At 37.5% G+C, this 22,943-nt stretch overlaps 1 long non-coding RNA gene across 6 annotated transcripts; it reads right to left on the bottom strand.

Moving 5' to 3' along the window:
- Positions 1-18,112: 18,112 nt before the first annotated feature.
- LOC131254839 (uncharacterized) lies at positions 18,113-20,514 on the bottom strand. 6 transcript variants are annotated; one of them, XR_009175950.1, is made up of 4 exons: positions 20,261-20,514; positions 18,821-19,618; positions 18,339-18,375; positions 18,113-18,231 (listed from the first exon to the last, which is right to left on the bottom strand). It is a non-coding gene; the product is annotated as an uncharacterized LOC131254839 (long non-coding RNA). The 6 variants fall into 6 exon arrangements; XR_009175953.1 differs by having other exon boundaries at positions 18,339-18,372; XR_009175951.1 differs by lacking the exon at positions 18,113-18,231 and having other exon boundaries at positions 18,249-18,372; positions 18,821-18,888; positions 19,059-19,618.
- Between the last annotated feature and the right edge of the window lie 2,429 nt (positions 20,515-22,943).

Genomic DNA, 22,943 nt, shown 5'->3' with positions numbered 1-22,943 from the left:
CTCACGTATCCCCTACCTTCTCTCTCTCTCTCTCTCTCTCTCTCTCTCTCTCTCTCTCTCTCCTCAAAGCTCGGGAACCCTATTTTCGGCGTGGACTCGTGATCGGGGCTCCAACTCAAACAGGAACTTGTTCTCTTCCTCTAAAGCTCGGTTGACCGTGAGGTATCACTCTCTCTCTCTCTCACTCTTAATCTCTCTCAATCTCAATACCGATTTAGGGATTTGGGGATTTAGGGATTTAGGGATTTGGGGATTTAGGGATTTGAGGATTTAGGGATTTAGAGAAAATTACACAATTGCATGCCACTTATATTCACACATCATTTTCTTTATTCAATACCCATATGGATTATTATTATTATTATTATTTTTTATTTTCCTTGCTTACTTGCACTTGCATTTGGTTAGGCTGGCAGCCATGTTTGTATGAGCCTCATCTAGCAATGTTACATCATTGCACAGAATACAACAGTTTTGAGCAAGGTTTGAAGTATTGTCCGAAACCAGTACATATCACCCAACAAGTACTGGTATGGTCCATGAAAGATGCTGTATTGGCCGCCTTTTCGGTGGTGAATGATATGATACCCAATACACTGATTTTAATCCTTAGTTTTCAATGATAGGTGGGGTTAATGGTCCAATAATCCAAGCTCATGTCTGTTTGTCCCAACAGCACATGCACTATGCCTAAGAATCTCCTCGATAGGATAATCTTAACCTTTCAATTTTTGGCTTGTAGATAAAAGGTTACGTTGTGAAAACACAACACCAGTCCATGTTCAATTGAAAAAGGTCCTAATATTAGTCAAAGCGATCTACCGATAGGAGATTTTTTGGGCATGCTCCATCAGAGGTGGGGTTTACTCAACAGATCATGTTTAAGTGTTAGGTTTCGGTGTAGATTTGGGGCCTATTTTGGGCATAGAAATGGGATTGAACTGAAGTTGAATTGGGTTCTTAACTGTGGGCAGATTTAGGACTGAATTTAGGGTTTTCTATGCAAGTTATATTTGGGCGATGACGTGGGGCTGAGATGTGGTCTGTTGTTGGAGAAAGTAACCAGGCTGCAGTTATGGACTGATTTAGGGACATGTTAAGGGCTGATTCCAAAAAATTTGGGGACTTATTTTTACATATGTTTGAACCTATTGTTAATACCATTCATTCAGGAGGCCTACCTGTGATATGTTAAGTGGAACCCAAATGGTGCATCTGGTGTGCCCACTTAAGTTCATTGTACATTCCAAGAGTCATGTATTTTTATTTCATCAAACCTCATGTAGGATACACCATAGGAGTAATGTACAAACACACTTAAAAACTATATACATATCCGTAAGGTGTGGCCCACCTGAGTTTTGGAATAGCTTGAGTTCTGGTATCCTACCAACCACATACTTCATAACTATTCTAGCTGTGTAATCCTTCCACCGAGATGGGGTTGTTTGGGAGTGTGGATTTGAAATTATCCTACTGTGTTTCGCACCCTAGATTGGGAATCAACTTTAATGCAAAAGTAGCTATGCATGGTATATCTACAGGAGTTTGAATTCAATTACTAAATCAACTTTGAGTTTTCTGATAAATCTCTCTCTCTCTCTCTCTCTCTCTCTCTCTCTCTCTTCGAGAAAGAGAGATTAATTTGTCTTGGGCTGTTTTTAGCTCTTCCTTAGCATTTCTTGCTGTAATTCTTTATCTTCTTCTTTTGTTTTTGTTCAATGAAGTTGTCGTTGTTCATAAATGTTCTATCTTTTGAATTTGTCATCATGGCATAGATGTTCTATGGTCAATGCATTAAATCACATTTATGGATATGTTGCCCTTGTAGGTTTTCTACAATTGATCCGTCTGTAAGTGGAAGAGGTGCAGAACCTGTGTACTGGGATAAACTCAGCGGTGAGGGAAATCATGCCCCAAAGCATTTGTTTTGAGTTTCTTATACAGTGATTTGAGTTGTAATTTGTAAATGATGTTAGTGAGGTTAAGTTGAAGCATTTAATAGAAGGGCCTTGTCTCCATTTCTTTTAGAAATTGAAATGTAGTAAGAGATATTGTTGCCAAATTGGCTTGCTTATCTTCCTTTGGTGCATTTCTTCTCTAATTGGAAGATTCATTCTCATGGTACATGAGTGCTGTTTGTCCTTCATTTGTCGAATGATCGTCTCTTTCACTAGCATTAGCAACTGATTTGAAATTTTCCCTTTTCTGGTGCCTACTTTTCTTGCACATGGTTACAAGTTTCATCATTCTTGAATATGAAGCAATTACCAGTAAACAAGATATCAGAATCATCAAAGAATGCATGAAATGATCCCAATTTTTAGAAATTTACTAAAAACCAATCTTGTTTCATTTTCAGCATTAACTCCATTTGGAATTATCGCAACACAACAGGTTGGACCTTTGTTAGTGTCATTTTATACAGGTGTTGAGAGTTCCAACTCCATAGAAGCAGAAACTTGTACTTAAGACACCTACCCATTTCATGAAAATGTGTGTTTTTTTTTTCTTTCAGCTCACATCATCTAGATAATTATTCTACTTGACTGTTGTGGGCATAACATCATTGAGGTGTATTCAAATCAGCAATCAACAAAGCAGTTGCCTGGTGTTTTTGGGTTCAAGTTGTCTTGAAAATTGAACACAATGGTGTTACAGCTACCGACTTAGTTTTAATTGTGACACAAATGTTGAGGAAGCATGGGGTTGTTGGCAAGTTTGTTGAGTTTTACCATAAGTTACTTACCTAGCATGTGTACGGCAGTCCTGTGCATGAAAGCGACATATAACTAATTCGTTATCTTGGAATGTCAATTACCAGTGAAAAATAAATGAATGAGTGTGGATAATAGCATACCCCCTTTTGAAATCATGTTGAATTTCTTGACTATTTAGATTAGGAGTGAATCCCAACGGTTTACGATTTGCATATCAGGTTTTTGGGTTGTTTGAACTGCGTACTTCTAAAATCCTTTTCCTTTCAGATGAAATGTGTAGCCTTTGGTATCCCTGGTTTGATTAGACATGCCTCCCTCCAAACAGATGTGAGGCGTCTCTTAGTTTAAATGCAGGCAATGTCTTTTTTTTTTTTTGGTGTGTGATATTTGCTAATGGCATTGATTTTTCATAGTCATGAAGTGATTGTTTTAATCCATTTTTTTAGGACCATTTGATTTAAAAATTTCTCCCTCATCTATCTTTACTTTTTGTTTGGAATATATGACTTTCTTTCATAATGAATTTTTAATTTTAACATGTTCTAGCATCTAATTTGGGCTATTTAATTGAATATGCACATTTTTTTTCAATAAGGTACAACAAATTCAAAATGCAACAAATATACCTCTGTTTTTCATAATTTCCATTATGTGGCCATTGGAGTATTTAACTGTGAATGTAGGGCCACAGCATGGTGTATTTGAATATGTGGCTTGATTTTTGCAGGTTTGCAAAGAGGAAACTAGATGAGTTTGTTTTCCTCGGGAATCAACTACAGGTTTTGTATGCTCCTCAGTTTGAATCTCTTTCTGATATGAAGGATAAATGGGAAGGCATGAGAAAAGAAGTTCTAAGCCCACTAAACTGTGAGTTTCTTCTAGGAATTGCTTTTAATGGACACCATTTTGAATAGAGGAAATACATAATGTTCATTCAACTAATTTTACTAGGACCAACAAATTGTACATGTGTTGGCCTGCCATTTGGTGATCCATAACTGTCCAAGTGATCGCTTTGAAGGAATATAGATACACTAGTAATGCAACCCTCATCACATATAATGTAATATCAACATCTTAGTCATAATCAACTCAAAATCAACCTAGTATATAGAAGGAATATAGATACACTAGTAATTCCCCTCAATATCTTCATATGGATGTTTTTTGCTTTACTTACCTTTTATGTTGTTTTTAAATGTATTAGCTTGAAGTTGATGGAGCAGACCCGGATGTGCGTCGGAGCTATCCGGATGTTGAGCGGGGGTCCCTAGAAGGTGGGAACCGCTGTTATGACCATGATGAAGCTGTCCATTTCCTATGGACAACATTGGAGTGACCTGACCATTTGGACAGGTCGTGTTTATGTATTTGCTCAAAATTGATGGAGCAGACCTGGATGTGCGTCGGAGCTATTCGGATATTGAGTGGGGGTCCCTGGAAGATGGGAACCGCTGTTATGACCATGATGAAGCTATCCATTTCGTATGGACAATATTGGAGTGGCCTCACCATTTGGATAGGCCGTGTTTATGTATTAGGTCAAACTTGTTGGAGTAGACCCTAGTATAACCCTAAACCTAAAACTAATAGATAAAACTAAACATCATGGTGGGGACAGTGCCTCCGACTATTGATTCCTTCCTGAGACCCACCATGGTGGTTATTTGAGATCCAACCTGTTGGTAAGTTCACATAGACCTAGACCTGAAGAAGGAATAATATAAATATCAGCTTGATCGAAAACTTTTGTGGCCCCAATTCGTTTCGAGGTCTACTTGAGCTTTGGATCTACCCCAAAACCTAAACCTAAACCTATTCTCAAATCCCAAAACCTATAACCTAAACCTAAACTTTAACCTAAACCTAAACCTATAACCTTAACCTAAACCAAAACCTATAACCTTAACCTTAACCTATAACCTATAACCTAAACTTATAACTTATAACCTAACCTTAACCTAAACCTAAAACCTAAATGTATTCTCAAATCCCTAAACCTAAACCTACACCTAATCCTAATCTCAACTCCCTAACCTAAACCTAAACCTAAACTTGAAAATCTAAACCTAAACCCGATCCCAAACCCGAACCCGATTTCCTAAACCTAAACCTTAACCTATTCTCAATTCCCTAGAGCTATAACCTATAACCTAAACCTAAATCTAATCTAAACCTATAACCTAAACCTAAACCTAAACCTAAACCTAAAACCTAAATGTATTCTCAAATCCCTAAACCTAAACCTACACCTAATCCTAATATCAACTCCCTAACCTAAACCTAAACCTAAACTTGAAAACCCAAACCTAAACCCGATCCCGAACCCGAACCCAATTGATGTAATAATGTAGCCCAATCACATGACAATAAACAAGAAAATCTTGCTTTGTTGGCAAGCATACTCGAACTCAAGCATCACAATGCATCTATTTCCATCTCCACTATCTCTTATAACATAGATTATTTGAGATTTGGATTTACCTCATTTTTAGAGTCATGTCCTAACACAATATGATAATATTAATCGACAAGGTGGATTTGTCACCAAAATTATTCCAAGACCCATATAACTTCTCCTTATAGGAAGTTGGGTAGGGCACATGCAGCTTGAATCCATCAAAGGAGATAAGGATCACCTCTCATATGTTCTCTCTCTTTTCATTTATTTTTTTTCCATAGGATTGTTTATTTTGTGGTGTCTGCTCACATACAATATTTTATCATGTTAATATAATTATAAGTGGCCTAATCTCACCTTTCTAAAAATAACTAATAATAATTTCTACCTAATAAGAAATCACCAAGTACCATTAGGCTCAACCCAAAAGATAAATTAGCATTTTCTTTCTTTCTTTTTCATTTAACACACACTCACACATGGGTACTTGAACTCATGACCTTGTATTGAAACTATTTTGAATCTACCATGATGGCATGAGTAAGGACCTAGGTGTGTGTACACAGTCGGCGATGTGTTCACCACATTGAATTTTGTGAGCCCCACCAGGAAATAGGCTATGAATAATTTTTTGTATTTTATTTATGATGTTAAACTTATATGTATTTATGCGTGGATGAATGTGATGTGGATACGATTGTTTGTGTTTGAATGGATGTAGTTTATGTTTGGATGAATGTAGTTTATGTTTGGATGAATTTACGTAGTTTGGGTTTCGATGGATGTGAATATGAATATGATGAAATATATTATATAAAAAGTGTATATCAGGAAGAATATGTTGTAACAGGTGTATATTAGGAATTTTGTGCTAGAATATTGAAAAAAAAGAGACTTTTACCTACGAAATACACTTATAGTTGTGCCACCAAGTGAATAGATAAGAAGTACAACAAAAAGAGGTGGGTAGATATTGTAGAGGATATTACTAAATGATATCAAATCTACAACACATTGAAGAGTGTCAAAGAAAATGAAATCGCCGTTCTAGTAAAGGAACTCAGATCATCAACAATCCTCTGGTCTGGATTATCAATTATCGATTGGGATTGAATCTTGTAAAATGTCTGATTCTTAAAATAGCATTGCATATAGTAGCTTGTCATCCAAGACCTCCATCTTAAAGAAAGTGTCTCTCTTGCATAGTCTCTCAAAACAAAGACCTGCAAATATAAAAGAAACAAAATATCAAACAAAATGACACCAGTAGAACTATATAACTAAACTTTTACCGATGATTTATTTCGTAGGTAAAATATTTCACAATATGTTTACCTATGAAGATTTTCTTAGGTAAAAATATTTACAAAACTTTTACTTAAGAAAATTTTTATAGGTAAAAGCATGGATGAGACTTTTACCTACAAAATATTTCGTAGGTAAAAGTCTCACCCACATTTTAAAAGTTTTGTAAGTATTTTTACCTAAGAAAATTTTCGTAGGTAAACATATCGTGAAATATTTTACCTACGAAATAAATCGTCAGTAAAAGTTTTTTACTTATTTTTTACCGACGAAATAATTCGTTGGTAAAAGTTCTGTAATTATTTGTACCTACGAAAAGTTTCGTAGGTAAAAGTATCGTGAAATATTTTTACCTACGAAAAAAATCGTCGGTAAAAGTTCTATAAATAGTTTTACCTACGAAACCTTTCGTAGGTAAAAGTATCACGAAATATTTTTACCTACGAAACAAATCGTTGGTAAACGTTTTTTTAACTTATTTTTTATCGACGAAAAAATTTGTTGGTAAAAGTTTTGTAAATATTTTTACCTAGGAAAAATTTCGTCGGTAAAAGTTTTTTACTTATTTTTACCGTTGAAAAAAATTCTTCGGTAAAAGTTTTGTAAATATTTTTACTTACAAAAACAATCGTCGGTAAAAGTTTTTTACTTATTTTTTACCAACAAAAATTTTCGTCGGTAAAAGTCTTACCTTTGCTGACGAAACTTTTTTCATCGGTAAAAGCCTTTACCTTCGGTCTTTTACCAACGAATTTACCGACGAAACGGTAAAACTTTTTACCTATGAAAAATGTGGATTTAGCGACGAAAATTTTTGTCGGTAAAAGTAGGTTTTCTTGTAGCATGCCTTGAAGGAAGAAGAATGCTTACTTTTTTTAAGGAAGAAATATACCCAAAATACATCCAAAAGAGAAATGTGAATATCCAACGGAGGATTATAAGCCTGTCAAAACAATAAACTGATGAGATATCATAAAACTCAAAGAGAGAGAAAAAGGGTTTTACTGAGTTTAGCATTTTAGTATAAATGCAACAATATGCATTCAGGAGGTTTGCTAATTCCACACATGTGGAGAGTGTTGTCCCTGTCCATCCACACTCACCCATACGTGTGCTTGATCACATTTCTCCTCAGAGATTCCTAGAAATTTTCTATAACTGAAATTTCAATAGAAAGAAAGATACACTTTTCATTTTTTATTTTTTTTACTCACTAATGCTATTAACAGGAATGGTTGACTAATTAACATTGAGATATTTGGCTAGACTAAATGTCTATTGTCAATACCTTGAATTTGTTTTGATGAAGGGGAATCCAACCTCTGAAGTTTCTATACATCACACCATGTCTTGGTGAAAGATGCACTTTTCATTTTTATTTTTATTTTTAAAAACAACTAATGCTGTTAAGAGGAATGGTTGACTAATTGATATTGAGATATTTGGCTAGACTAAATGTCTATTGTCAATACCTTGAATTTGTTTTGAATGATGTGCGGCAATCAACACCACCAACAGGACAACTACTGGCAGAAAAAGAGAATCTCCAAAATCGGCCATACAAACTATGTGCATCTACAGAACAGTAGCAGCATATGTTACCAAAAAAAAAAAAACTATAGAATAGCAGCCACCATAGCAATAGAGAGAACTCACAAAATTTGGCAACAAAACAATCTATGCTGATACTAGACCAATGCATGTTGAAGCAAGTCAGCCACCGCAGGCAACAAATTGTGGCCCGCATTGTTGTAAATTTGGGTATTGTCATAAATTAACAGAGCAACCACCTGTTGAATCACCTTAAGACCCAGCATACCAGCCTAGTGTGCTAAGGTCCATGTTATTGATTACCTCACTAAGCCAATTGTTGGAGTGGATTTCATATAATCGTCTTTAGTTGATTTGATGGGCCCAAAAAATGGAGGTTGTCCAGGAAGGCTCCAATATTGAAAGATTATTCCTCTTGGTTTCAAGTATATGGTTAAGAGAATAAATGTAGACCATCCATCCACATTTGATGGGAAAGTGCCCAGCTATTGAAGCGTTAGAAATTTTCAATTGGAGATTTTCAGGGCACTCCCCATCCATGGTGGGCCCTCAGATCAATAGTTCATTATTTTGAATCCATGCCTCATTAACATGATGTAGAGTCCCTGAAGAATCCGAGCCTCATTAACATGATGTAGAGATTCCTCAATGCCTTGTCCACATCACTCTCTCTAGCCTTTGCTTTCAAGATTGCTGATTCAGTGAAGTTAGTATAATGGGTACCACAGACCAAATCCATCCCTGAAAGTTAGAAAAAATTTCAAAAATGAAAATTAATATACAATTCAAAGAAGAAAAAAAAACACTCGCAAGTATGTTATTGAGATTAGGTGCTTGCCAGCTCAGAGTACTTGAGCAACCGCATCCTCAACTGTGCCATCAAGACATTTGTGATATATACAAGACACTTGAAGATAATATTGTGGACTATTGATGTGGAGAATGATTCAATTTTTTTTTGCACATCAGTTGATCCTAAAGCGTGTTAGTTTATATGATGTTAAAATAACAACAAAGAATCCTCTTCCAAGTGTAGATTCTTTTCTAACTCTACCATTCCACTTTCATTGATTTTCTTGATATAAAAGTTATACTGGCTTTCATATAAAAGTAAGAGGAAAAAGTGGTCCATTACATGGGCCACAATTGATAAAACAAATCAAAGTTGTGAAAAAGTTTTTAGAATATCCATTTCATTCAAACACTGTTGCCCATTTAAAAGGTGTATTCCATTGCAAAGATTGCTAGTGCATAGCCAGGCCGATCAATTCATCGAGTTCTCCACACCATCAAAATCAAGCACATGGAATGAAAACTTAACTATTGAACAGAGGATGCTTGTAAGTCTAAAAAATCAAAACTAGTACATAAAAAAGGCAAGAAAATTAACAGCTATGATCTTTGAATCCAAAAGATTTTTGTTGGGGCACTCTTCATTGACATTGGATCTTACTTTTGGCCAATCTGGTTGCCACATAACACTTTTCACCTACCGGTCTACCTCATTAGGATTGCTAATGCTTCAATAAAGGCCCGAGAGCCCGTCGCTGAGCCTAGGCTCATTTCTACTTAATGGTCCAAGCTCAATCACGAATTTCAGGCCAGATCATCAAATGTTTTCAAATCTACAAATCTTTTTTCTCCAAGTTACCCAAGACTACATCTGATAATCTACATGTCTACACATGCAAGAGGCCCTTTTATAATTCTACAGCAATGAACTGATCTCAGTTCATCACTGCTCCATTGTACAGTTGGCAATATCAATGAAAAATGAATCAGACAGTTCATCTAATGGCCCTTACTATTGTGGACAAGCACATTGAAAGTGAAAGTGATCTGTGAAACAAGTTTCAATGGTTCACATTTGGGATGGGAGTGTCATGTACCTGATCATAGCTTATTTGTGGCAATTGTATTCAAAGATGGGTCGGAGTCAGGGCTCTATCCCTTGACGAAGAAAATATCGGAATGGATCATTCTTGTATGTTAGATAATATAAATGAATGTTAGCTGTAAACACACTTCAACAATGGAAAACACATGAAAAAGCATCCCAAGACATAAACTGAATGAGCTAAAAGATTTCAACATGCTATATACAGGTTATAAGAACTCTATTTAGTGGGCCTCACTGATCAACGGTCTGGATTGTCATATAGTTGGGCTGGATGATTGAGTAGACCAGTGGGCCCCACTTCATGTGATGTGTTGCGCAGTCTATCTGTGCAACTTTGCGTACTAGGGCTGGAATGCTATAGCTATCTTACGCAGACAACAATTTGAGTTGCACTAGGATGCTACAATGTGGAGCGTGGGAGAGAGAGTTGTGATGGGTTTCAAACTCTCTCTCCACAGATTCTATAAAAGAGAGCTGGGTCTCCGATCCTACACCACAACAGAAATTCGAGTCTCATCTTTTGAATTACAGAAAGGGTGTGAAGGAGAGGAAGATCTTAAGCTCTACATGTATTCCGGTGTTCTTATCCGGTTTCCATGGGGGCGTCTCAGCTAGGTAAGCTATCCGACCCCTGATCACCATGTCCCATGCACAGACAAATCCGTGGGCCTATTCCGCATACAGATTAAGTCCCACAGTTGGTATCAGAGCCATCTGTGCATAGGTATGGATGATCACATCTAGCTATATCTGATCATATCAGGGATTTCCGAATCCCTGAATCCAGAAATATTAAGATCAGGGATTTGAATTTCGAAAAACCTAAAAACAACTATTCGAATTAGGAATTTCAATTCCCACATCCAGAATTAAGGATTTCGAATTCGAATCCCCAAATTCAGATATCAATTAGGGATTTTTAATTCGGAATCCCCAAAATTTTGAAATTAGGGTTTTTTAGATTCGAATACCCCAAAATCCAAATTTTCAAATTAGGGATTTAGATTTGAAACCCTAAATTCAGAGCTTCAGATTAAGGAATTTGGATTTGAAACCCTAAAACCCATATTAGGGATTTAAAAATTCCTAAATCCAGTTTTTCAGATTGGGGATTTCCGATTCCCGTATCGGAAATTAGGGATTTCCATTCCATAAACCCAGATTCAGTAAATATTAGGGATTTTGATCCCATCGGACCTCATCGATCTAGTCTCTTACCTTGACCTGATGGATCGGCGGCCATTGACGAACCGCGTCACAGCTAGACGAAGGTGATGGCTAACCACCATCTTTCTTCCTCTTTCTGAAGCCATTATCAGCGTCTCGAGCTTTCATGTTCACCAATGGCAGCCGCGGCCACCACTGTTTTCGATGCCGCTTATAGTGCCGTGTTGTTGTGACTGCAAGAAATCCTGCAAATAAGAGGAACTTGATCTCTCCTTGTTGCATCGGGCGGACTTCCTGATCGGCTCTCTCATTCTATCTCTCTCTCTCTCGCTCTCTCTTCTATAGTGAGAAATTTTCAGAGATAGCCTCGTGAAGAGTCTAGGGCATCCTGCCCTGTTGAGAACATAACAGTCGAGTGCTTCCTTTAAGGACCCAATTTGAGTCCGTTCAGGTATATGGACCTGATTCCAGGGAGCTTACTTCCTTTATTTAATAATCAGACCTGCGGACCCGATTCTGATTATTCGGGTCTGCAATACAGGACCCGAACCGGATGGTTTTGGATCTGGAATATTGATTGGTGGGCCCTGATAACATTCTAGGCCCATTAATCCAAGTATCTGGTTCACTCAGTAATGTTCAGTTTTATGTTGGTCTGGACCATCTACGGGTTCAATCATGAGCATATAGTCCTCCACATTCAGGAGGTTATGGGCTATCTATTTTGATATGGGCTGTCTATTAATTTAATCATGAACTTCCATCTATAAATAGATTTTGAGCTTATCTATTCAACTTATGAACAACCATACATGAATCTGCCCATCAAATTATATAGCCCATACTATCTGTCTATCATTAGAATGACAGGAGCTCGATTTAGTTTCACTCATTTGAACTAGTACAGATCAAATAAGAGTACTGATTTGGCCCTATAATTGGCCCATCACCCATCCTTAAGAGTTGATATGGACCATTGGAATATATGGTGTGAAACCTTTCCGTTTGTTTCACTTTAAGGTTCCTTTATTTCCAAAAAAGGTCAGTGCCAACTAACTTATAGGCCGCATCAGACTATTAAGATATAATTCATGGAGAGGCAGGATTATAATCGTAATCTTGAGTCTGTGTTTGTAGTGTTGGATTCGGTTGTGTTAGCCACCATAGTGACCTCAATCGATGAAAAATTTTACAAGTACAGACTTATGACATTGGGATAAGGAAGATTGCATACAGTTGCATTCACGTTTTCATGCATACGGTAACGAAAACATAGACGATTACCATTTGGCAGACATGTGAACGGGTGGAGTAAATGATGTAGGTAATGTAAAGTTAAAAGATTCATCTCACCCACAGGTGTTGAGTGTCTCAGATTTACATCACTGACATCACTTAGCATCATGTTAGGAGGATCACTAGCATGTTATTATTACCACCCACAGGAGGAATGATGATGATGTAACAGATTCTCACCAAGATGTGATGGTTGGGCCCATCTTCATCTTTGATGATTCAGTCAATGCCTCCCTTAGCAACTGAATCGGTTATCTTTGCCTGATATTTTTATTTACTAAACTATTTTGTGAAATAATGAACTAATGTGAGTATATGTGTATCTCTTATATTTCAGTCTCAATTCCAACTAATACGCATCAAGTCCTTGCCTTAAATGAGTCTAATTATACTCAATGGAAGAACGCCATTGAAGTTGTACTGGGCTATCTTTAATTAGATCTTGCCCTGATAACACCAAAACCGCCAAAGCCATCTGATAATGCCACCGAAGTTGAATATAATCGATGGGTTTAATGGTTTAGATCAAATGATACATGCCTGAAAGTCATTAAGTATTCAATTTCTGAATCGATGAAGGGTGCCATGCCTGAAACAGATAAGGCCAAAGTTTTCCTGACTGAAATGGGAAAACGATTCAAGAAATCTGATAAATCCAAAGTGGGCATTCTTCTGAATAAATTGACTCGCTTGTCTTACGATGGAAAAAGCAACATTTATGAATACATTGTAGAGCAGATCGAGGTTGTTTCTAAGATCCGTACTCTAGGGCTTGTACTCACTGATGATCAACTGGTTCATTTGATCATGAATAACCTACCTCCTCAATTTGGCACGTTCCTGGTAAACTATAACACTCAGAAGGACATGTGGACATTGGATGAACTTATCACTCAGTGTGTCTAAGAAGAAGACAGGATCAGGCAGGTGGTCAAAATTCAAAATGTTAATATGGTGACCTCAGGTCATGGGCAAGGGCACGGGAATAAAGGTAAAGGGAAAAGGAAACAAGGTTCTAATAATGGATTCTCTGGTCCTCCATCTGGAAACCATGAGAATCGATCTGAAAATGGATCTAAACACAGACGGGTTAAAGGCAAGCCGTACTTCTTTTGCAAAAAGGCGGGTCATTTAAAGAAAGACTATGAAGGTTTTAAGGATTGGCTCATAAAGAAAGGTAATCATTTTGTTCTTATTTATTTTGAATCTAATTTGATCGATGTGTCAGCGGATTCTTGGTGGATAGATTTAGGAACTACTATTCACATATGCACTTCTATGCAGGAATTACTACAGGTTAGGCCACCAACTGATGCGGAACGCTCAGTATACGTAGGCAATGGTTTTAAGGTTGACGTGGAGGTAATAGGAGTCTATAGGCTTAGGTTGAAGTCTGGTCAATTTTTGAATTTAGTAGATACATTCTGTGTGCCGTCTATAAGGCGCAATTTAGTTTCAATTTCCTATTTGGATAAGTTGGGATATTCATTCCACTTTGGAAATAAAAGTTTTAGTATTTACTTTAATTCGATTAAAGTTGGAACCGACTCTATAGTAAACAACTTATACCAATTAGACTTGATTGCCTCTCACGTCTATAATATTAATTCCTTGCATGCAAATGTAGTGGGATCCAAGCGAAGACTAGACTATGAGGATTCCTCCATGTTGTGGCACAGGCGGCTATGCCATATATCTCGTGAGAGATTAGACAGGCTTGTGCGAGAAGAAATTTTACATTCTCTAGACTTTTCTGACTATAAAGTATGCATTGATTGCATAAAAGGAAAACGGACTAGAACGAGAAAGAAAGGTGCAACCAGGAGTGTAGGTCTATTAGAGGTTATACATACAGATATCTGTGGACCATTCCCTATAGCCTCATGGAGTGGCCACAAATATTTTATTACCTTTATAGATGACTACTCTCGCTTCGGGTATCTATACCTTATCAATGAGAAATCTGACGCTTTGGATGCTTTTAAAATCTATAAGGCCGAGGTTAAAAATCAACTTGATAAGAGAATTAAAGTTGTCAGATCTGATCTTGGTGGTGAATATTATGGCAGATATGACGAATCGGGATGCAATCCAGGGCTATTCGCTAAATACCTATAGGATTGTGGCATTGTTACTCAGTACATTATGCCTGGTACTCCAGAGTAGAGTGGAGTTGCTGAGAGACGAAATCGCACCCTTATGGATATGGTGCGAAGTATGGTCAGTAATTCAACATTGCCAGAATCTCTGTGGGGTGATGCGATCAAAACAGCAGTTCATATATTAAACTGGATTCCTAGCAAAGCAGTAAGCAAAACTCCTTTTGAGTTGTGGAATGGGAGAAAACCAAGTCTCCGATATCTACATGTTTGGGGTTGTTCTGCTGAGGCCAAAATTTATAACCCGCATGAAAAGAAGCTTGATCCTAGAACCATAAGTTGTTTCTTCATTGGATACCCAGAAAGATCAAAAGGCTATCGATTCTACTGTCCTTCTCACTCCATCAGGATTGTTGAGACTGTGAATGCCAGATTCATTGAGGACATTGAAAACAGTGGGAGCACGAACATAAGAAATTTTGTATTTGAGGAACAAAGAACTGTGACTCCTGTTATAGTCAATCCAGATCACGTGGACATTAATGATGCAGTCGATTTTGCAGTCACTACAGAGCACCACGTAGAACCTCATATATAAACCATTGATGAGAAAAATCAAGATCAGACCCAACAAGCTGAACCATTAAGAAGATCTGAAAGAGAGAGAAGGCCTGTAAATCGAGACGATTACATCGTATACTTACAAGAACATGACTTTGACATAGGGGTGGAAAAGGATCCTGAATCCTTTACACAAGTCAAACAGAGTGCTGATCCTTCTCATTGGTTTAATGCCATGAAAGATGAGTTGAAATCCATACAAGACAATAAAGTATGGGATCTTGTAGAGTTACCCACTGAATAAAGCCGATTGGTTGTAAATGGATATTTAAAACCAAACGGGACTCCAAATGTAATGTCGAATGATATAAAGCCAGACTTGTTGCCAAGGGTTTTAACCAACGTGAGGGCATTGACTTTAAGGAGGCTTTCTCACCAGTATCCAAGAAAGACTCATTCAAGATCATAATGGCTCTTATAGCTCATATGGATTTAGAGTTACATCAGATGGATGTAAAGACTGCATTTCTCAATGGGGATCTAAATGAGAATATGTACATGTTGCAGCCCGAAGGCTTTGTAGCTACTAGCTCAGAACATTTGGTTTGTAAACTTAAGAAGTCCATCTATGGGTTGAAATAGGTATCGCGACAGTGGTACCTTAAGTTTCATGAAGTAATTTCTTCATATGGCTTTGTAAAAAACACTGCAGATGAATGTATCTACATTAAAACCAGTGGGAGTAAGTTCGTTATGATGATTTTGTATGTTGATGACATTCTGTTAGCTAGCAGTGATACCAGGATGTTGAGTGACATCAAAAAATTCTTATCTCAAAGGTTTGAAATGAAAGACCTTGGTGAAGCTTCTTACGTCATCGGCATTGAGATTCGTTGTGACAGAATACTTGGACTGCTCAGCTTGTCACAGAGGGCCTATATTACTAGGGAAATCGAAAGGTATGACATGCAAAATTGTGCTTCAGGAAAGTCACCCATTGTGAAGGGCGACAAATTTGGTTTATTTCAGTGTCCAAAGAATGATTTAGAAAAGAATCAAATGAAAGAATTTCCATACGCATCTGTAGTAGGAAGCATCATGTATGCTCAAATCTGTACGTGACCGGACATTGCCTTTATCAGCGAAATGTTGGGAAGATATCTATCTAATCCAAGAATACAACATTGGATAGTTGCAAAGAAAGTATTACGGTATCTTCAAAGAACGAAAGACTTCAGACTCACATACAGAAGGTCTGATCAGTTGGAGTTGATCGAATATTCAGATGCAGACTTCGCAGGCTGCGTTGATACTAAGAAGTCTACTTCATGATACATCTTCATGATGGTGGGAGGAGCTGTGTCGTGCTAAAGCGTAAAACAATCTATCACAGCCTCATCCACTATGGAAGTTGAATTTATTGCCTGCCATGAGGCATCTAATCAGGCACTATGGTTACAGTGTTTCTTCTCAGGTTTGCGGGTACTGGAGCATATCCCAAAACCATTAAGAATATTTTGTGATAAGTTGGCTACTATTTCCTTCTCTAGTAACAACAAGCATTCGTCAAGGTCAAGGCATATCGACATCAAGTATCTTGTTGTAAAGGAAAGGGTTCAGAATCATCAAGTATCTGTGGAATTCATCGGCACTAAGCAGATGATTGCAAATCCGCTCACTAAAGGGCTCCCTATTACGCCATTTCAGGAGCATGTAACATCCATGGGAGTCATTGATCCCACAGATGTTTTCAGTTAGTGGGAGTTGAGCGTACTTTGATTTTCACAGACACTTAGAGATCTCGTTTTATACAGTTTGTTTGGATGATTTTGATATAAAGATTTATTTCTACTTCTCTATATATATGCATAAATTTTGAGTAAGTAGAACTACAGTCGTGTCTCGTTGGAGACATGTAAAAGCTTCAGGACCTCTTAAGGATAGGCACATAACATCACACTAAAGTATGTAATCCTTATACCACATTTTCTAGTTCGTGATCTATGTCGTTAAGATTGAAAGTATTTGTGATCGCGTTTAGACTCACTTCGCCTAAATTAAATATTGTGATGACTACCGCATTTCGATACTGACTGTCTTGATGGACCAGATTGAATAACATTACTCATACTGTCCAACTATTTTCATTGGTTAACCATTTGGATATTTTCTTAAAAGATCAAAACTTATTTTCAAAATAATTCTATATGACTATCATTAACGTTGCTCAATGAGGCCCAAGTGGGAGAATGTAAGAACTCTATTTAGTGGGCCTCACTGATCAACGGTCTGGATTGTCATACAGTTGGACTAGATGACTGAGTAGACCAGTGGGCCCCACTTCATGTGATGCATTGCGCAGTCTATCTGCGTACTAGGGCTGGAATGCTATAGCTGTCTTATGCAGACAGCAATTTGAGTTGCACTAGGATGCTACAATGTGGAGCGTGGGAGAGAGAGTTATGATGGGTTTCAAACTCTCTCTCCACAGATTCTATAAAAGAGAGCTGGGTCCCTGATCCTACACCACAGCAGAAATTCGAGTCCCATCTTGTGAATTGCAGAAAGGGTATGAAGGAGAGGAAGATCTTAAGCTCTACAGGTATTCTGGTATTCTTATCCGGCTTCCATGGCGGCGTCTCAGCTAGGTAAGCTATCCGACCCCTGATCACCATGTCCTATGCACAGACAGATCCGTGGGCCAATTCCGCATATAGATTAAGTCCCATACAGGTGTCTTAGCTATCAATAGGCAATTGATCAGAAAAGTTCTTTGTTGAAGCAGAGGCCCTTATCCGTCTCTGCCACAACCTGCCAGCCCTCATTCGTCTCTACCGAAAACCTTCTTAGAACTTGAATTTTAATTCAATTCAACATTTTGCATGATGACAATATTATTTCAATTTAGAACTTGAATTTTAATTCAATTGGGATAAACAAAGACAGTTGGGAACTACCATTGATTTTCACGATGACAATGTTGTTTTGAAGTCACTGAAAAGTGAAACAAGAATTAAACATATCAGCATAACAAGAAAACAAAACCATTACATTATGACTAGGAGTATCAGCAACAAGAAAACTAAAGCTTTTGAACATGACAACAAACCTATGGAAGAAAGCATACCAAAAGTTTGAATTTGAGATCACTCAAGAAGATCAAAATAAAGCATTAGAAGCATACCAAATAATTTAGTGGTCAATTTTACAGGCCTCATTTCTTCTCCAAGTCTATGATATTACCAAAAAAAGAAGAACAAAGAGTTCAAGGTGAACTTATTTGGCCCATGCAATATTGTATACAAAAAGAATCATTTTCGATGAGTACTTAGGAGTACCTTTTAATACCTTCAGAAGGAATCATAAGGCATTCTGCTGTAGAAGTTAATATGCGTTGAGAAAATACTCCAATTTATTCTATTTATGTAAAATACCAAGAAAGTGTCCAAGGCTTGAGACAATACAGCTAAATAGGGAAGTCCTCAAATTTCAAAGAAGATGCTCACAACCATATGACTTTAGAGGGCTCTGTACGACTCATTCAATGCCCACCTACACTCTAATGCTTATGCATACAGTCTTGAAATTGTATATGGTCTGACTACTTGGCTCCACAGTCCAACCGATCACCCACTAGAGCTATCCAATTGGATCTATTGGTCCCACAGTCCAATTGGACAATTGATCAGGTCCAAAGCCTCCCTCAGGTCATGGTCCTGATCCTTGTGAAATCATCTTGGACCCACGATTCATTCTAGATCTTCAATCTGGATGGTTGGATAGGTTTGGTTTTCAATATGAAGGATTGGATATGCTTGACCTGTAGTGTGGACTCTTGAATAGGACCAATATAGATCGATCTAGGGTTGGATTGAATGAGCAAATGGCCTGAAAAAAAGAAAAAAAGGGTTTGGATAACAAATAAAAGGATGAATTCCACTAAACAATATCCAAATCAATATCCAAGGAATTATTAAAATAAAAGTTTGAAATCCTTCTATAAATTTGCACCTAATTGAATATGACAAAGGAAGCAGAACAACAGTCAGAATTCAAACCTCTTTTGAGAAATGAACTCCAAAGCATCCAAAACCAAAGAATATAAATATTCCAGTTTCCAACTATACACCTGAATCGACCTTGAATAAGCAGAATACTGCATTGTGGAAGAAAAAAGGCCTCATGATCTAACAGGCTTGTCGAGTAAGCAAAGGAGCAAAATACTGCACAATGGCTCCAATATGCACGATAGGTCCTTGTGAAATGCCTGAGAAAGTAGCTCTGATTTTCTTTATTCAATATCATTTAAGTGAGATGGGCATTAAACACTTACTGAAAAGGCATTAAACCCTTCATAAGGGCACTTCTGGCAACTTAAATTCCAAACTCCCTTTCTTTCAAGAAGAAAAAATCCCATGAGCAGAAAATTCACACTGATTTTTAAGAAGAAAAAAAAATAGAACCGAATTTCCTACCATTCAATTCTCATCCTATGCCAGAACCCCCCTGCTTCAGCTTACATCAACTATGCCAGAACCCCCTGCATTAGCCTGCATCGGTTTTTCCCATCATTGTTGAAGATGCCTACTTTGCTACGTTGAGCACACATATCCCTGCACTGAACAATAAATAAAAGCATTAGAGGATGCAAAGCAAGGTCGCAATTAAAATGTCCAATAGTGCTAAAAAAGAACATGCTAATTGTTCTTTCTTTGGTATGGAGTTGGAATCACATGGAGCATAAACAACAAGGAAAAACCAAGTTTCTATTAGTTATTATATCAAACATTTGGTATGCATATCTCCCTTTGGCATTTCATTGAACATCTGGTATGCATCACAATTCAAAAGCCTCAAATCTCATTTCGTCGAACATCCAGTACACATCCCATGTACATAATCCTGCACAAGTGAACTACAGCAGGGACAACGGAAACTTTTTTACTTTTTTCATTTTTTATCTTGAAATTACAAGATCCCCAACCCAATGATTTTGGCTAGGATACCCCTATACGTCAGGTTGTCAGCTTGTATAAGTAGGTCCCATGATTCAGTTATACAGACTATCGATATCTATCCACCAGCATTTAGCAATTTTTTCAACCGAATGTGAAATTGTGGACCTCATAGTATATCTTCCAACTATCCATTTGTAAGCCACAAATTGAAAAGATAAGATGGTCCCAAAGAAAAAAAAAAGGAAAATAAAGGAAAAGAGAAACCGTTGGGTGGATGAGCATCTACAATGCGGCCCACTAACCAACGATCTAGATCTGATGAAGGAGTCGACCCTCATCCCCGCTGGTCATGTTGGGGAGAAGGTTGAGAAGTAGTTTCTGCTTGTGAGGCTTGTGGCCGATGATATCAGCTTCGGAGGAATCTCGCTGGCATTACAGAAGATCCCTCTGGAGACGTGATCGTAGGTCGGCAATCTCTTGAGAGGGCCTCGTCGTCTTCGATCTCCTTGAATGAGAGAGAGAGGAGGAGAAGATGAAAAGGGGGTGAGATAGGGTTTTTTTTATTATATTTTTTTAAAACTTTTTTAGAGGGGGAAATGAAAAAAAAGGGAGGGAGAGCTAGGTTTTTTTAATAAAAGAAATGGAAATGAAAAGTTGGGGTATAGGGGCGCCTGCTTCCTACATTTAGTGGCAGTGACAAGAAACGCCGGTGATTCTTATCTTTACCTGCGATATATGTTGGCTACTGGTAAACAATGCGTCAGTAATTCTCACATTTCTTGTAACGAAAGATGAAACAATCAAATAAACAATAGCCAATAAAGTAATCACACAAAGCATGAGATAACTAATGTAGAAAATCCTTGTGGTAAACAACTATGACACAAAACAATAGAAATCCACTATAATTAAAAGCATTAGAGTTTACCACTCATCTTCTTCGATTACAGCAGAAACTCAATCTCCCCTTACAATGCGCACGTAGAAAAACTCTGGCCCTTGAAAAAATCCCTTCCCATGCCCTTACAAGTGTAGAAAATTAACTTACCTCACAAAACCCTTGCCCTTAGAGAGAAAGCACTAATATAATATAAGCCTTAATCGAAAACGGACTTAAATACCACGATTTGTACTAATCTGTGTAACCTGTTATTCGGACCGAATGGGACCTTCTGTCAAATTGAAATAAACCAACTCACATATTTTGGTCAAAATGAAAATGTGTAAATCTTCATAGTGAGAAAACTAAGAAACCTTCCCTAATTCGGTTGGACCGAAAAGACATCGGTCGAATTGACATACGACTTCTCTACATTAACAGACCGTCAGAATCTAAGGCATTCCACACAATAATCTCCACATTGACTTGCATTCTGATAAGTCACCTTAAAGATCTCCCTTACAACATCCACCTTGATTATAGACTGCTCCTAGCATTCTCCACTTGGAATACATATCCATTGACACCCCTATGCAATGGTGCACAATCTTATTAATGGATGGAGAGATTGATAAAGCACAAGCAATACTTGAACTCCCTCTGGTCATCGGCTTAGTCAACATATCAGTGGCATCCTTGTCCGTGTGGATCTTTCGAAATAGAATCTATTTAGAAGTAATGAGTTCCTGTATCTTATGGAACATCACATTGATGTGCCAGGTTCTCGTGTAATACACCTAATTCATTGCTAGATGGATAGAACTTTGACTATCGCAATGTAAACGAATCACCTCTTGCTTCAACCTGAGTTCTCTTATCAGACCTTTCAACCATAGTGCCTCCTTTGATGCCTCTGTTGCAATTATATATTATGCATCAGTTGTAGAGAACTCTATTATAGACTATAACGTAGGTCTCCAACATACCGGTCGGCCTACTAATGTGAAAATATATCCCAAAGCGGACCTCCTGCTGTCTAGATCACTTGTATAATCCGAATCCACATAGTCTACAATTCCACCTGAAGTTCCATGTCCTCTGAACATGATTCTAGTGTCGATTGTGCACTTGAGATACCTTAGAATCTACTTAACAACATTTCAATGCTCATTTCCTACATTCGCCATATATCTATTGACCGCACTAATTGTCCGTCAGATATTTGGCCTCGTGCAAACCATTACATACATGAGACTCCCCACTATAGTTACATATGATACCGTGACATATCTGAAATATCATTTTCTATACTTGGACATAACTTTGCTGATAACTCAAAGTGGCATGCTAGAGGTGTGCTAACTGTCTTAGCACCTTCCTATTAGTGCACTTATTAGTCAATCACGTGTGTCCATGTGTCGATAAGTCAGTTGAGCCCTTAAAAACTAAAGATCGAAGGCACAAGATGACATGAAATATAAAGGAGTGAAGAACAGGTAAATCATGAGGTGCCTTGGTGATCCTAACCTTAGACCCAAATAGACTCAAAACAACCTTAAACTCTAGATGATCTATTCCTTAACAGGTAATCTTTATTTGATCATACATTGGCCTTAGGATCCTTATTTAAAGATGCTTAGATAAGCTATAGAGATTCAAAGCTGTTTTTGTATATCCTAAAGATAGTAGAACTCTGGGTGATTTTGATTGATCCTCGATCAATCAAGTGAATCATCAATTGATCGATCGATTGAGCGAATCCCCAAACGATTGATCGAGAATGCCCAAAACAATTAATCCAAGAACATTTCTAGCTAAAGTGAAACTAAGTTTGACCGATCGACACATCGATCGATCGATCGAATGTGTCATTTTATGCTTGTTTATAGTCATTAGAACTCAACTTCTTTATAAAGGGCATTTCGACCTTGGGATATTTTATGATTTTTTTTATGCCACTAGAACTTAGGTGATTCCCCACTCTTAAATCCACTATCAAGCCTCTAAACCTAAGAGATTCAAGTCATGTTCCTTGAGATTTACCACTCTAATGAGGATTCCAACCTCCATTATGAGGATGCACTTGATCTCCACCATTTTCAAGT

The sequence above is a fragment of the Magnolia sinica genome, chromosome 9, assembly GCF_029962835.1.
Source record: "Magnolia sinica isolate HGM2019 chromosome 9, MsV1, whole genome shotgun sequence".
Lineage (NCBI taxonomy): Eukaryota > Viridiplantae > Streptophyta > Magnoliopsida > Magnoliales > Magnoliaceae > Magnolia > Magnolia sinica.
This window is presented reverse-complemented; position numbering and strand designations above follow the sequence as displayed.